Source organism: Helianthus annuus, chromosome 6, assembly GCF_002127325.2.
Source record: "Helianthus annuus cultivar XRQ/B chromosome 6, HanXRQr2.0-SUNRISE, whole genome shotgun sequence".
Classification (NCBI taxonomy): Eukaryota; Viridiplantae; Streptophyta; class Magnoliopsida; order Asterales; family Asteraceae; genus Helianthus; species Helianthus annuus.
The window spans coordinates 33,984,104-33,995,184 of record NC_035438.2 but is presented as its reverse complement, the minus strand read 5'-3'; positions in this window follow the sequence as shown (position 1 = coordinate 33,995,184).

Genomic DNA, 11,081 nt, shown 5'->3' with positions numbered 1-11,081 from the left:
CATCCCTCATAAACCGATGTTTTATACACAATGAATATGTAAAATCACATCGTTGTTTATCAAATATTGATTGTATAACGTTATTTAATCCTACTACTGACATTATCTAATGACTACAAATACAATTCATCACTTACTTTTTAATATATCATAGTCTTTCTAATTAAACATTGAGTTATATTTATTAACTTGATCTTTATTAACCACTTTAGCCAAGACGTTCCAACATCTCCTCACTGATCTATTCATCAGAATCAGAAACCACAACTACACTCGATTCCATCATATAAAAAAAACACAATTCATATAAAAAACATACTGCATATAACTAAATTTTAATCAAACAAACTGAAATATCCAAAATACCCATTGGAAAAAACCTAAAAATCATAACAACTGATTTAAATTAATAGAGATAAGAGATAAGATTATTTCTTGCTAACTTTCTCCAAATCCTTGAAATTACTTGGAGTTGAAGACTTGTAGACGTCAACCAATTTACGTTTGTTGATTACATTGGTATCACATCAATCTTAACACTTGAAATGTGACTTTTTTTTTTTTTTGATAAATTCTTTATCATTTCCCTGAAGCAAAAGACAAAATTAAGAAAATAATAATAGAATTAAATATAATGTAAATATAAATGTATAAATACGAATCATGTATTGAAATAAAAAATACCTCAGTAATATTCATCTTTTCTTTGAGCTCATTAACAATTGACTCATCATTAGTCATGTTTGTGAAAAGATACATTTCATCAAAATTAGTCAGATTATAACTTGTTATCTCAATTTTAAAAGCAAATAGCTTTCCAATCAACTTGTCTAAATCAACAGGAAACATTACTTCTTCAACATCCTGTGAATCAGAATATTTTATGATAAAATTAATATAAAAAAATATATAAATACATTGAAAAAAATATAGGAGAAGTAAAGGTTATTTATACATATAGATGATGAGTTTTCTTTAAACAATTGAACAGCCCACTTAAGAACAACTTTTTCAATGATTTCATCAGCCAGAGGATGGAATAATATTAGTAGAACATCATCAGTATTATCTTCCACTTGAACTTTTATTTTGAATCTAGTTAAGTTAAATATAAAAACACATATATACAAATCAATTATTTTATAAAACATACAAATATTAAAATAAATAGAAAAAGCTCATATTACCTTGGAACTGGATATATAACACTTTCATCACAATAACAGTTGAAGCACACATGAAAATAATGTGACTCCAAACCCACGCAGTCTACAAGATATGTACCCGCCTCTGTTAAACATTTAGGACACTCCACATAGTGCCAACCAAAATCCTTATCTATAGCCTTAATAGTACCAAGTATGATAACAAATTAAGGCTGTATAAATTGAAAAATACGAAAATAATTGACTTAAACAAAAAAAAAATTTGTACTTTTTGAATTATAAAAATTTAAACAAACCTTCATGATTTGCCAAAGGTCATACACGTTTTTTAACGGAGACTTTATGATAAATTCATCACTTGACATCTACAAAATGCACTACAAAAGTTTTTTATATACGAATAACACAAAATAAAAATTGGAAGTAATAAAATAACAAAGCACATGAAGATTAAAAAAATATATATATAAACTCATACCTTCTCAGATTCAACCTCAAAGACAGACTTTTCTCTTATAACGTGTAAATTTGAAACAACTTTGAACATGTATTTATAATACAGATTTAATTTAAACTCAATTGGACAGGTAAGTTATATTTACTCGAATAAAAAACTGAAAACTGCCTAAGGTCACAAAATTTTCGGAAATCATGAAATTAGTGGATGGAGATTATACATGACGAAATACATCTCTCATAAACCGATGTTTTATACACTAAGAATATGTAAAATCACAACGATGTTTATCAAATATTTAATAATTCTAACTATAACTGTTTAAATTGAATTACACTATAGCGATGTTTAAACATATACCTGAATTACAATAAACCTGCTTAAATTGAATTACACATCAAAAACATTGATTCTATGACGTTATTTAATCCTACTATTGACATTATCTAATGACTACAACATACAATACCTCACCGACTTTATAATAAAACATAGCCTTTCTATTTAAACTTTGGGGTATATATTATCTATTCATCAGAATTAGAAACCACAACTACACTTGATTCCATTATATAAAAAAACACAATTAATATAAAAAACATACTGGATATAACTAAATTTTAATCAACAAAAATGGAAATTAACACAAATTTATACAACAAAAAACAGATGTCTGCATACACATCATATTTATACGAAAACTAACCGGCTTGTAGAAACATTATTCCAAACAAAATCACAAATCTAAAAACACAATATATTTACACAACTTCTTTTTAACACTATAAAAATGATAAATAAATCATACCAAAAATATATCAAACACAATTACCTCCTCTTCCTACTAATCTTTTAACTTTGCTTGAACAAAATGATTTCTTTCTATTTCCACTAATATCTTCCTTTGCAGATTCCACGTCAACCTCTTGTCTTTTACTTGCTCTAATAGTATCACCTACTTCATCTTCAGTTTAATTTCTTGAGTTTTCTTACCTAATTAACCAATAGACTTATAGAAAGCAAAACACAATGAAAATAGCAGTCACCACCACCATGAGAACAACTTACTTGTAAAACGCAAGTCAATGTTTGGAGTGGACCCCATTGCAAAAGTATTTCCAAATGATTAAGATTGGTACATAAACCAACAAACACAATCGCAAATTCTATAACTTCAGCCCTAACTTTCAGCTAAAACTGAATGTCATCCTTTACCCTTTTTTGGTTTATTATACAGATAATTTCAAAACACTAATATCAAATTACCTTTTCACCCCCATACTGAATACCACTCAAACGAATGTTTGGTTTTATTACAAAAAAAAACCACCTAATAAACCGAACCCATATATAAGAAGCATAAAAAAACATAATCATTTATATATAAAGTTATTTCTTTAAATATAGAAAATACAATTTCATGAAACTTTATACTTATTCTCATTCATCACTCTATTTATAACATACTAAGAACTCCCAAAAAAAAAGCAACAACTAACAATATCACCAAAACATGAAAAAATAATTAGAACAAAAACCAACACATAAATTGTCATTCACCATACTATATATTACTAACTACATACGAAAAACAAAAAAAAAAGCCATACAAAAAACACCAAAACATAGTTCAATACTTGCAACAAAAAACAACACAGAGAAATTTACACCAACATTTTATACATAAAATAAAACGATAAATTCAAAGTTTCACAACACAAGAACGACGGTGAATTGAAACTTTTGGAACTTTAAGTTTCCGATTATAACTTTCTAGTGAATCAGCGGTATCATCAACTTCATCTTCAGAATCAGAAAATTGGTCAAAACCAGACTGACCGATAACCTCATCTACATCAGCATCAACAGTCATATCAATAAACTCAATTTCTTCGTTAGAACTGCTGATCGAAACAACATCATCCCAATTCCAATATAGCAAGTCTCTAGATCGTTTGCGCTGCCTCTCAATCCTTCGTATCTGGGTAAGAGAAATAACTTGTTTCATTACGAGCTAGAAACTATCACATAACAAATTTTACTAAGATTTAAAAAATTACAACTTCAATATATATCACCTCCTCACTGAACTCACGAAAAAGTTGGGATTTATAAGGACTAAATGGCCCAACAGAAATTATCTCTACACTACCACTGTCGGCCTGTAATCAAACAAAATAAAAATAATAAAACAACAAAACAATAATATTAAAATATTACAAATAAACTTTATTTATTGATGATATTACTAAATTACTTGTTCTTGACGATTTAAAGGATTGATAAACGTCTGCAGCCGGTCATCACCTAAATGAACAGCATTATTACTTCTTGTAGATGCATTTTTCTCCATCACTTGCTCAATATTTGAAGGATAAATCTATAAATTCTGCTACAAATTCACAAACCTAAATAGATTTATACTAACATGTTCCTATTATATAAGCTATTCTACAACGGTTTTTAACACACGTTCAAGAATTGTAGCAACTACTATATACACACGACACATATCAAGAGAATGGAACAGTTGATATTTCTAGTTTTATAGGAGAACATAATTTCGAAGGAAATAAAAAACAGTTTAATATAACTTATATAATAAACCGACAATTGATATCCTAATCGAAATTATAAGGCTACATCCCAAATAGGTACAAATAATATGCGAGAATGGGAAGTGGGTAGTTACTGCCCATAAAGAATTGCTCTTCTCAACAACTGCTGATCTTGTAAACAACTGTTAAGTCAAAGCACTGCTGATCCTGTAAACAACTGTTAAGTCAAAGCACTGATAAAGCATAAAGAATTTATCTAAAAATTATAGATAAATTATCATTTGTTTTAAGTTGTGGACCACAAGTTAGCTTCATAGGAAAAAAAAAAATCACACCTACTCATGTGCCTAGTTCAATTAGCTTTAGTCGGCACTCTACACAATACTTGTGTTACAACCCCAAGGCATGTTACAGGAATCATAGGAGTTAAATAGATCAGGGGTATACCTCTTGTCAACATATAATACTTCTCTTCATTTACAAAAGTTTTCCCGCCAAAGGCTCATTTACCCATAACTACTACACTCCCGTGTCACATATAAAAAAAATACAACAGTTGATATAATAAGTTTGAGTAAACTTCGGATTTGCTCCCTGTGGTTTGGCCACTTTAACGATTTTGCCTGAAACCTTCAAAAATAGCCATTTCCAACCAATAGTTTGCTATGGTTTTTCCATTTTGCTCCGTACAGGAAGTAAAATGGAAAAACAGACAAATTGGATGGAGTTAGAGGCGGGGAGCAAAACGAAAATTTACTCAATAAGTTTTGATTCGTTTGAATATAAAAACACAAGTATATTAACAAAAAAACACAAAAGAAAAAACACAATGTTATACCATAAAATAAATAGCTTTCGTTAAAACACAATCCATTATATCTAAAACAAAATACTTTAGTTGATTTACAACTAAAGATTAACTTATTAATTGAAATACAACCATATTATAACATTGTAATTTGTATGAATGAAAATTCAAATCTTATCAGATGTTGTGCTTTGAATAAAAAAATGTTTTTATTGTTTTTATAAATATACTGTTTTTGTTTACAGACATTACACTTTTCACAACAACATAGAGCTTATAACATTCATACATAAGCATTAAACCTAAACATTCATTTGACCAGACCACATTCAAACAACAACTGCTACATATAAACAATCAACCCAATATCCAAATGTTTTAAGCAACAGGAATACATCACACAGGACAATACAGTTTCATTCGCTCCACACGACTTCCTCGTGCTTGCTCTTTCAACATTTCCCTTTCAATTGCGTCCAGCACAACGTAAGTTTCACTATCATTATACACAAACTTCCTTCGAGCATTAAGATAATGCAACAATATTTTGGTTGCATATTTGCATCTTAATTCATCTAATTGTTCTTTCTGCCCACAATCTACTTCTTTCACAAACCCACATCGCCAATATCGTAAAGAACTCCCTTCGAATGTCTCAATATGCCTCATTAAAAATATACCTGTTAGGGCTGGATTTTTACAATACATGATCCTCACATGTGATCCTAACCAGTGATCCTTGTTTCTTTGGCAGATAGTGATCCTCAGCAGAGTTCCAGGATCAGGATCACGGACCATCATAGGATCCTCATGCTAACAGTTGCTTTCGTTGAATTTAATGTTGTTTTGCAGGACATCTAGTAGGATCCGCTCTTAAGCATCATAATTAAAGGACACGTCTTTACAACTATGGCATGTGCTTAATCGGAGATGGACGTTGTGAAGGATATGGAAACTTGGCATGATTTAAGGGCGATAATTTAGGCTAGATTTACTTTTATTTCTAAAGGGGTAATGAGCTTATTATTAGTCTTTTTACCTAAAATAGGTCATCTACACTTGTATATATAACACTCTTCCTCATTCGGAAGAACACACAACACAACTCTCACACGCTTAGACACTCGAAACTATAGTGATCCTTGTACTCAGCTCATTATCATCCAAAGTTGTAACTATTTTTCTTATATTGAAGTTTGGTGATCGGTAGTTGCCATCACCTGAGGTTTTTTATGCCGGAGATCATACATTGATCAAGGGCTTTTTCCTCGTATAAATCATTGTGTCTTTGCATATTTCACATTGAAGTGATCCTTTACTTTTTCTACAAACCAAGCATCATACCCCATTTACATAAAGTTTGGTTGCATTATCCTTGTGTGATTTTTGACCAAAACAGTTTGGCGCCCACCGTGGGGCAATTGGTGCTTCATTCATAAGAAAACTTTCTGTTCGAAATCATTTCAAAGAATTACATGGCTTCATCATTGAAAAACATGTCCACGGCGATGTCTGCAGTCACCTCATCTCAGAACACTCTGCCTCCTCCACCGGCAGGATCCCAGAAGAATGCTGAGAAGAGACAAACTCCTACTAACTCTAAACCTCCATCTTCTTCTGCTATGAATTCTTATATTCCCAGTACTAGTGATGTATTTACTTTGATTTTGCAGATGAAGGATCGTATGCAGCGGCAGGATGAAACTAATGAAAGGATCCTCAGGGAAATTGGAGATCTCAAAAGACAAAGGAGAACGGCAGAGGATCATTCCCCACTGATGCCCAAATCCTTGAGCTTTGATACTCCGATGATCACTTCTCAGCCATCGGAAATTCCAGACGTGCAAATTATGGGAGAATCAGGAGGATTGCACCTCGGATCAACAGCAATGACTCAGACATCAGGCTCACACTTTCAGCCGGCAGGATCCCATCCCCAGCATATGGGATCCTTCATGAAATCAGGAGCCTACCCGGGAGCGCAGCAGTTTCAAGGATCCTACTTTGTTCCAGGATCATCCCAGGTTCAAGGATCCTCCTTCGTTCCAGGATCATCTCAGATACCAGGATCCTTCCAGATACCAGGATCCTCCCAGATGCCAGGATCCCTGAAGAGTTTGCAAACAGGAAGTCTAGATGTCCATCAAGGGGACTTCATTCCAATGCAGACCATTGCTTCCACTGGTCCCTCCGTTATTCCAGAATCCCAGCAATATGGATTCACTAACTTGAACCCAATAGGAGGTAACACTTTAAATAATTTTCTTACCACTAATCATGGATTCATGCAGGATACAGGTATCAATCATGCTATGGCCAGGGAGTTGCAGAAGCTAAAAGATATGATCTCAAGCGTTCCAGGGGTAGTCAAGCCTATCCCAGAGATCGCAGATGGAAGCCATAAGGTATCTCGCTTTGCACCACCAATTTGTGATGCAGAGGTACCCAAGAGGTTCCATATTGTAACACCTCGAATTTTTGTGTCCAATGATGTGTTAACACGTGTCATTTGATTACATGTGGCATCTATAATAAATGAAAGGACTAATTTTGACAAACCTTGAAAGTGTATAAATTCGAGGGTTATAAATGTCAACAAGGGTAAATATACTGTATAGTAACCCTAAATAATACTTGTACCTTCAAACGAATAAATCATAGATCGTACGGAAGCGAAACGCGGAAGAAAGTGAGAGATTACGAGCTACAGGGGTTAACTGTGTCAACATGTTTAATTATACCTCTGAGTGACCCTTTAACGTTCCCAAGGCTTCGTAACAATATTATACGCTCACTAGAATATACTGTACCAATTCCGCGAAGTTTCGTCTTAAAACGAGAGAGTTATACTCAAATTCGTAGAAGAAGGGTTAAAAGCGTCAATAATGAAAGTTAAGGCTTTCTGAATAATTAATAAACTAATCGGGGACTTAACAACGCGGGTAAATAACACGAGGTCCTTAGTTGTAATTAACCGAGGGCCAAACCGCAAAGTTACCCCTTCAAACCCGAAAGGTCAGGTAAATCATTACGAAAGATTTCGTTATTAATTACCAGGATTTCGTAATCATGACAAAAGATTTAAAATTTCTGAATTTATAACCTCTCGCGACCCGCGTGAAGGTTAGGGATAAGTTGAGGCGGGCCGCGAGCCTCCTAAATTACGCGCCTGATATTTGAATATCAGGCGACCCGCATTAAACATACATGGGACTTCCATGCGGGCCGCGTGGGACGCCCAGATGCAGAAAAGTTGTAACTACTTGCCTTTTGGAGCCTTTGAACGATCAAACACCAATGAATGAGGCATGGGCACCCTACACTTGACCCATATCACTTAGGGACACCTGCCCATGATCCATGATCAAATGTAGACTGAGTTGTGATGATCTTAGGTGCTTTCTTTGGCTATAAATAGCAAACTTATGTGCATAACATTCACACAACTCAAACATACATCTCTGATCATTCTAAGGAGCTCCCAAGCACCCTTCTCTGCTCTATAGGCAAGAAACAACTTCTGTAAGTCGTTCATAACCATTTTGGTCATACATTTCCATAGTTTTAGCCTATAAACACAACCGTCGTAACTAACGGTTGTCATTACAATAACTTACAAATGGTTCAGTCTTATGACGAATCAAAAGTGGTTTTGAGTTGGTAATTATGTGGGTAATAAACCTCTAAAAGGGTTCCCCCTGATCACCAATCTAACTATGTCAAATATCGAGTCAAACGCGCACTTAAAAAGTCAACAGAAAGCTATTTTAGCGATTTATGCATAATCTGTAATGTACATACTAAGAAACCTGTTTTGACACTCATAAAATATGATATTAAGTATATAAACTTGTTTGCGCTCGTTTGAATCGACCATTTGCTATATTGACCCGGTTTGGAGCCGAATGTCGCAAAAGTTTGACTTTTGCATTGACTTCAGTTCTGACCCGTTTTAGTGAGGTATAGACATACCTTAGGACTCTCTTAGGACCAGGTTACATGATGGTATAAACCTCTGTGATCGGTTCATGAGTTATCCGAGTCTTTTACGCATTTCCGTTAACCGCCTAAAAGTTGACCGTAACGCCATTTTGAAAATAAAACGAGTATTTCGGACACGTGAACGGACCAGAACTTTGCTTATTAAATTATAAGCATGTCCTCAAAGTTTCACGTCAATCCGAGGTCTAGAATGAGAGTTATGCTAAATGGCGCATTTAAAGTAAACTTTAGTAATTAACGGCACAATTAGCATAACACCTATCTAAACCAAGATTTCGTCACCAAAACTTTTACCACTGTATTAAAATAATATTTTGGGAATTTTAAAGATTTTTAATAATTTTTACCTCGCTCATAACCTGCGGTTATGGCTACGGTTCGGTAAATACCGAATATGCCCTTTTCGGCCAAAACATGAGTTCTACAAGGTCTTTTGACCCGATTCCAGTTGCTACGGATTTTAAATAATAAATAAAGTATTTTAGACTTTATAAACTGTTTGGGAAACTCAGATTTCCTGTAGAACTCGAAAAGCCCTTTAAAAGTCTTTAAAATGACCGAAAAGCCCCTACGGGGCATAATAATAACTTAAACTCGTTACGGGCATCACGGAAGGTATCCTACTGATACCACAACCTCTTTAAGGCATATTGACTTAGGAAATAAGCATACGACTCTCATGGTTAACCGTTTCGCCTATTGCGCGCACGGTTCGGCTTATGAAACTAGTTTTCATAAATTAGCCGATACGGGTCAAATAATATCATTTGAACCCCAAAATCCAGAGTGTGAACCATTAACCCATATAAAAAAAGTCTCTGAACTTGTTGGGTCAGAATCACACTCCACTCTCGGTTTTCGCCTTTTCGCGCGATTAGACCATATCTATATATATCGGAACCAACCGGTCTAGGCTACGGCCATTATAACGACTCGTTAGGATTCTAAGAGGTTAATTAAAACATTCGTTCCAGATTAGGAGCCCCAGTAAAAGCTATCGGTGATTTAATCCAAATTAAGGAATTATACTTGCAAAGGTAAATACTTTAACTTATTTCCCCTATATGGGCTTGGGTTACGGTATATTAATACCGCTTGATTGAGCATTGTATTCTTCCATCGCTTAGGTGGTTAATTAAATAATATGATCGGCTCATTTAAACAGTTTTGTTTCTTATAAGCCTTTGGGGGGTTTAATGACCGTTGTCCCGGATATCCTTGGCATCATTTTACGAAATGGCCACGACCATCGACATCCCGGTGTAGGCGTACACCCGGTATATATTGTCGACATTAAATTAAAAGACGTAGCCGTTGGTTTTTATACTACGGTTTTACGCAATGTGGTGTGTCTATAAATCTTTAACCCGGCACGACCCGGGCTACTGAACGCATAAAAGAACATGTAAAACGTTCACAAGATTTTAATAATTTTCCCAAGTTATAAAAAGGTTTGTGCCTTGTGCATTCAAATCAATTTTAATAAACATTTTCAAATGTGTCAGTTGAATGTATTTACCAGTGTAAACTGACGTATTTTCCCAAAAAAAAGATTAAGTGCAGGTACTATACGAAATGGGCTGGTATAGGCGTCCTAAGCATCATGCATAGTCTCGCAAACTCGATGCTGCATCTGAATGAACAATATTTATTATTTTGATCCACTGTGGATATATTCAACTTCTGTAATACATTTGATGTTACAACCAGAGGTTGAAGTTTATATATTTATCTTAAGCTTCCGCTGTGCATTTATATAATTGTGTGGTTTGACTATATTGTTGCCAAATCGTCACGGTAATCCCCCACCGGGCCCACCGGTGAGACACGTGGAAATCGGGGTGTGACAGGTTGGTATCAGAGCCAACATTGAGTGAATTAAACACTATCCTATTGTGTTTAATCTCAATGACACAATTGCGCATACTTGAGTCTAGACAAGAACTTAGGACAAAATTGGAATAACAATTCGAGGAGGAATAACAAAATTTTGTCTTTTCTTTTATTGTTGGAATTTAAAGTTTTATAAAGCAGGAAAATGCCACCTGTTATATTCCGAGGGAGAGGAAGGGGAAGAAGAGGCAGAGGAG